The sequence below is a fragment of the Euprymna scolopes genome, chromosome 42 (genome assembly GCF_053919585.1).
Source record: "Euprymna scolopes isolate OS-2025 chromosome 42, ASM5391958v1, whole genome shotgun sequence".
Lineage (NCBI taxonomy): Eukaryota > Metazoa > Mollusca > Cephalopoda > Sepiida > Sepiolidae > Euprymna > Euprymna scolopes.
In genome coordinates, this window is record NC_136523.1 from 41,421,851 (window position 1) to 41,428,682 (window position 6,832).

Consider the following 6,832-nt stretch of genomic DNA (forward strand, 5'->3'; position numbering starts at 1 on the left):
TAACTAATTGCGACATGACAATAATAGAGACACCATTATTTTTTTCTGTGGGAGGATTTTCTGAAAAAAGACAAAAAGAAAAAAGATACAAGTGGGTGTATTGTACAGATACAAACTATTTACTTTGCAGCCTTAAAAATACCAGGAAATAATAATTTATTAAATAATGCTTAACAAGACGACCTTTTCAATGCAAATCTTATAAAAAAAAAAAGTGAAAATTCTGGAGTTACAAATTTTAAGAGCCCCCCCCCCAATACTAGAAGTGTTTCTGCGTGTTTTAAAAATGTTTGGAACTTATGACCCGTATTCGTTCCCTCCTTCTTCCATACCTGCCACCAAACTTGAAAAAATGCTAACGATTACATGTCTCGTTTACCGCCACGTGACCACGAAGAGCGTACTCATTTTACCTTAAGTTTATGTAGAAAAGTAATGACTCACTCTGAAATGTTTTTTTTTAATTGAAGATAATTATGTATATAAATGGATACGTTTTGAAAGCTAAAAACAACGCATTTTTTATATAAAGAAATTTATTTGCTTATAGCAGATATATTTCGATTCTACACATCTTTATCAATGAAGAGTCTTTTTTTTCTTGTTCTTGGCCACATGGTGGAATTCTGGTGCGAGAGTGCTGTTAGGTATTTGTGATTCTTGGTAACGGCTCGATATTCAAAATTAAAAAAAAAAAAATTATAAAGCATTCATCAGCAGAGGGGGTCGCGCTAGCCGAGCAAAATTGAAATAAAAGAACGAAAATATTTGTTCTTCTTTATCTGAAGGGGTGTGGGTTAGTTGAAATTTGAAAATAATTACGTATATAAATGGATACGTTTTGAAAGCTAGAAACAACGCAATTATCTAGCTTTCAAAACGTATCCAGTTCTATATGTAATTATTTTAAATTTTCAACTAACACACAACGCTTCGAGTGCAGGTAAACAAGAACAAATATTTTCTTTCCTTATTTCAATTTTTTTTATTATTTTTTTAATCTTTCTTTGATATTATCTTTAAATGCTATTAAAATGTGTTGGTAGATTTTGATTTCATTTTAGGAGTAAACTACGTTGGGCTAGGTTATAAAAATACCGTCCTTTCTTTTTTTAAAGTGAAGTCAATTTTTAGAATCTCGTATTTCCCTATCTGTTTTTTACAAGGTGGTCACCACTTATCAAGGCCCGGGAGCCACTCAGGGATAAGGGTTATTGTAAGAACAGTACGTTAGTGTGGATATTTAAAGTGTCTACTTAAGGGGGAGGTTCATCAGGAATTTGTTAACGTTGGACTTGAAGACATCCAAGTTGTAGTCAGGAGGGAAGCAGGCAGACGGAACAGAGTTCCACAGGCGTGTAGTTCTAAGAAAGAAGCTTAGTCCCTGTCATCACATGACGCTAACTAAACGTAAACGTCCGATAAATAAAAGCTTAACATCTGCGAGACTTGTGGAAAGTCTATGGATAATGGAAGTAAAATAGTTTTTTTAACAAGTATACGTCCTCCTTAACAAAATGATGGAAACATTATCCTTCACCTAAGCTCTTTATAATATTTATATCTATGCTCCTATAGATTGTTTTTTTTGTGTATTGATATTCCTATTAGACCCCCTTTTTATTTATTTAAAAGGAAAATACAACTTCGTTATATATGGGTCGTGCAAAAGATCTAGCTAACTTGCATATTCTTTTAAACATTCATTTTAATTCATTCACTGTTAGTTATTTCGGTTTTCTTATGAGATGATCATCTTTAGTTAACTATTACGTGTAATTATATTCATGCAGATATTCTACATGATTTATACTTGCATAATCTTTGCGTAAAAAGGCTTACAGTAAATACAAACATCATTTTATATATATTTATGTATGCGTATATATATATATATATATATATATATATATATATATATATATGTTTAAAACATTTTGTCTGCCAAACTCCTCTTTCAGTTTTTGGTCTTCAGTCATGAAACTTAATACATAGTGTATTCAAATCCATGCGAAACTTTATATTTGGATTTAGCCGGGGAAAATAGGTGCAAACTTGTGAAAAAATATGGATTTCGCTAGGTGGAGGTCGAACGACGACCTTACGAATATGCATGCGTAACGTAATAGCTATTGGTTCATGTTCAAGTTTTACTCTTATAGCAAATATGTCTTCAGTACTCAGACATTAACTTCAAAGGAAAAAGTAAATCGTAAGCTAAACGTCTTGGTTTCGAGTCTTGTGGTAGCGCATGAGTCATTTTTAAAAAGGTTTTTTTTAATAATTACTTTATATTGGGTCGATATTATATTATATTTAAGCGTATCTTATGACCGGACAAATCCGGGTGGCCTTCTCGTTTATTAAGGATAATTGTTTGTATGTGTGTGTGTGTTTTATGTCCAAGTAAAAGTCAAACAATTACGAGTGATGTTTCAAAAGTAAACCCTCTTATTTTTTTTATATTCAAAATCTTGCAGTGCTACGAGCGAAAACGAGCGAAAACGAGCGAACTTTTGTGCCCCAGATTTTTTTTTTTTGCAACTGAGTCAATGCATATTTTGTCTTTGTAACTTTCAACGTTTTGAGTTTAAAATGTAGAAGGTTTTACTTTTGTGAATGACCCTCATATTATAAAGCGCAGTCCGGACGCCCATGTACACCTAGTGTTCATTGCTGCCTAGAATAGTAGAGATTATGTACATAAATAAATTGCATGCTTTGAATATATCCGTTGCATCCATCATTTGAAAAGGAGAATTTTTTCCCGAAATATAATGGACTTGTCACAGACCACAAAAGTAAGACAGTTATACTTCATACAATTGAATACATATATGTATATACTTATTGATTTGGAAATTGCCCCTGGTTTTCGTCTTTCCTCATCAACACCGACTACATCCCATTCCTCGCATTGTGAAATCTCTTCTACATATATATCACATACATGCTTCATAACAATTATTACTTCGCCAAAGCAAGAATATAATAAATTGTTAAAGCGAACTAATCTCCTTTTGCGGACATAAGACTACGTTATACACACACACACACACACACAATTATATATATATATATATATATATATATATATATATAACGGATGGGGGGCGTCCGAGTTTGCCTGGTCGTAAAATACGCCTAAATATGATATTTTAATTTGTCTAGATTTCGTATATATTATTGTAGAGTCGTGATCTCAAAATAAAAAAAAAACTATTTGGGCGCACTTACTTACAATCGAAACTAGAACTACAGCATTAAAAACTAATGACGTTACCACTATCCAAAGCATATGAACTCATTAAAAATTAAAAATTGAAAATAAACCAAGATTAATGGACAAAATGTATTACGATTTTTTTTAATTTTGATCTATTTTTGACCCCTTTAAAATTATTTTGCTCAGCTAAAACCCATAAAAATACGGTCCATAAAAATCCAATCCTTTGAGGCCCCTAGCGCTGTTCTGTGATTATTAGTTACGGAAAGGAAAGAGTTTGAAAATATAGAGACAGACAGACGGACAGACAGACAGACAGAAATATAACCTTTTATATATAAGATTTATATATAAAAGGAGATTTTGGAGGGGTCCAACTTTAAATGTACACCTTAATTATATTCGACTAACCGTTTTATATAACAGTGGGGTCACTTGCTTTATATTAAATACATATTAATAAATAAATTTCGATCTTTTTTAGGTGCTTACATGGAAACTCCAAAAGGCAGATATTACATTAATGTTCAACATGTGCTCGACATCTTCAAAAGGTAAACATGTTTTTTTCATTTATTCTTATATATATATATATATATATATATATATATATATATATATATATATATATATATACACACACAAAAATACACACACATATTTATATATATATATATATATATATAATTATATATATAGATACCACTCTGTCACACGCACATGTGTACACATATCTCTCTCTCCCTATATATATATATATATATATATATATATATATATATAACTACTTCATTTTTTCACATAAATTTAATATACGAAAGTATAGATTTATGCGTAAACTTTAAGTATTTACTTCAAAAGTGCTCAATACGTAGGTAGAGCTAGTTAGTAATTTATAAAATATATATGGCGATTAAGCTACACTGAATATTCTGCGTTTCATCCACTATAGGATTCGTCAGGCTAATGCGCATTAGCCTGACGAATCTTATAGTTGGATGAAACGCAGAATATTCAGTGTAGCTTAATCGCCATATATATTTTATAAATTAATATATATATATATATATATATATATATACATATATATATATATATATATATATATATATGATTATTAAAAGTGGATAAAATCCGACGATATGAGATTGAAATGGAAGTGGAGAGACCTAGAGTTTCGATGTTTCGCTCGTCTTATTCGGGCTTTCTCAAGAGTTGTTTGTCAATGACGAGAGGGTCGAATGCGTGGGGCTATATATACTTGAACATTTATATACATATATACAGTTTATGATGGTTGTAAAAAAAAAATAAAATACATAGGAGAAACACAACGTAATCTAAGTAAAAGGTTATATAAGTACAAAAGAGATGTGAATCATGATACGCTTAATGCTATTTTCTGTCACATTTTGGTGAATGATCATTATTTTTACTTTAATAATGCGACTCCCGTAAAACACATATGCATTAAACCAACACGTCATCTAACCGAACTTCCTCTCATTTCCCAATCTATTAATACAATTAAGCAATGAAAAGGCTTCTTCCATATTTCTCCCCATCTGTCGAAAATCATTAGTAACGAGAACAATTTAGATACTTCCTTTTTTTAATTTCTTTTACATATATATTTTTTTATATTTGTGGTCATTCACATACAGTACTGTTTCGTTGTATCGCCACAGATCAGCTAGAATAGCACCTCTCCCAAGCCGAAGATTGAACCTAGAACCATCGCATTGACAGTCGGCAGTTCTACCCATCGACGCACGGGAACGGCGCTCGTAAATAACCTCAACAAATGTCTATTTTAAACAAACATTCGTCCACCACTTTTATAGTGCTCAAACCGCTTGTTTATAAACAAACAACGAGCCTCGCATTTTTCAGCCAATTAAGTAGCGGGTGGGATTATTTACGACAGTGCTCTACCAAAAAGATGGGGGCTTAAGTGTTTAGTTTACTTAATGACTTCCCTCTATTAGCGTTAATTATTATTAACTCTAATAGCGTATATAACTATAGCGTAATATATAACTATAGCGTAATATATAACTATAGCGTAATATATAACTATAGCGTAATATATAACTATAGCGTAATAGCGTATATAACTCTAAACATTTGACCCTCTCGTCACTGACAATACTTTTTTCAGAAAACCAGTATAAAACGAGCAAAACGTCGAGCCTCTATGTCGCTCCACCTCCATTTCAATTTCCTACATATATATTACATATACATATATATAAATTATTAACTAGCATTTTGTAGTAAGTTAGGTGGATGGTCTTTATTGAGATTCATGAAGAACTTTGTTTTAAGTTGTTCAGTAAAGTTTTGTGTGCATGCTTCCGTGTTTTGGGCTAAAAAAATGCTAATTTTATTTTGGTGTCTTAAATCCCCCCCCCGCTACCGTTTATATAGAAAGCTGATTGGCTAACTAAAATCTCAATAGAAGATGCTTATATAAAAACGACAAACAACCACAAAATTCTCATAAAAGCCTGAAGAGTCCTAGAGTGGATGAAACGCGGAATATCCAGTGTAGCTTAATCGCCATATAAATTTTATAACTTACTAACTAGCTCTACCTACGTATTGAGCACTTTTCAATAAATACTTAAAGTTTACACATACATTTATACTTTCGTATATTAATGTTATGTGAGTAAATTAAGTAGTTATGCATATATATATATATATATATATATATATATATATATATACATATAGATCGATAGATAGAGAGAGAGAGGGAGAGAGAGGGAGAGAGAGGGAGAAAGAAAATTAGAGAGGGAGAGAAAGAGAAAGAGAGAAAATTAGAGAGAGAGAGAGAGAGAAAGAGAAAGAGAGAAAATTAGACCTGGAGTCTAAAGGGCAAAGTTCTTTTTTCTTTTTTTCAATACTTTAAAATAATCTTGTTCATAATACTGTGGATATATAATAAGCTCAAAGCACAACTTAAAACAAATTTCCTGATTAATCTCAATAAAAACCATCCATCGGACTTACTACAAAATGTAAATTTTATTTTGGTGTCTTAAATCCCCCCTCATTTTTTGTACTGATGAGGAGATGAATAATCGAATACATTATTCTCATTGTTGTCAATTGTAAAATAAAACGAAACGATCGTTTCTGAAACGATCGTACACTCAAGTTGACTTTGTTTGTTTCTCCTGTTGAAACTGAATCATAATTAATAATTATTAATCTTTATAAGCAATATTAGTATAGCTCTAGAAGAAATATACCTATTAAGCTTATTATATATCCACAGTAATATCAGTATATAATATATATATAATATATACATAATATATATATGTATATATATAATATATATAATATATATATAATATATAGATTATATAGATAATATATAATGTGTATATATATAATATATATAATATAGAGATAATATATATAATATAGAGATAATATATATATATATAATATATATGTAATGTAATATATATATTATATATATAATGCATATATATAATATATATTATATATAATACATAATATATAAAAATATTTATAATATATGATATATATAATATGAAATATATATGTAATACATAATATATATATGTA

At 30.1% G+C, this 6,832-nt stretch overlaps 1 long non-coding RNA gene across 1 annotated transcript in view; it reads left to right on the forward strand.

Annotated features, from left to right (window-relative positions):
* Positions 1-6,832, forward strand: part of LOC145267041 (uncharacterized) — a 689,166-nt gene that overhangs the window by 245,187 nt on the left and 437,147 nt on the right. The window contains exon 2 of the long non-coding RNA XR_013864812.1: positions 3,711-3,780. This is a non-coding gene — a long non-coding RNA (uncharacterized LOC145267041). The remainder of the gene's footprint in view (positions 1-3,710; positions 3,781-6,832) is intronic.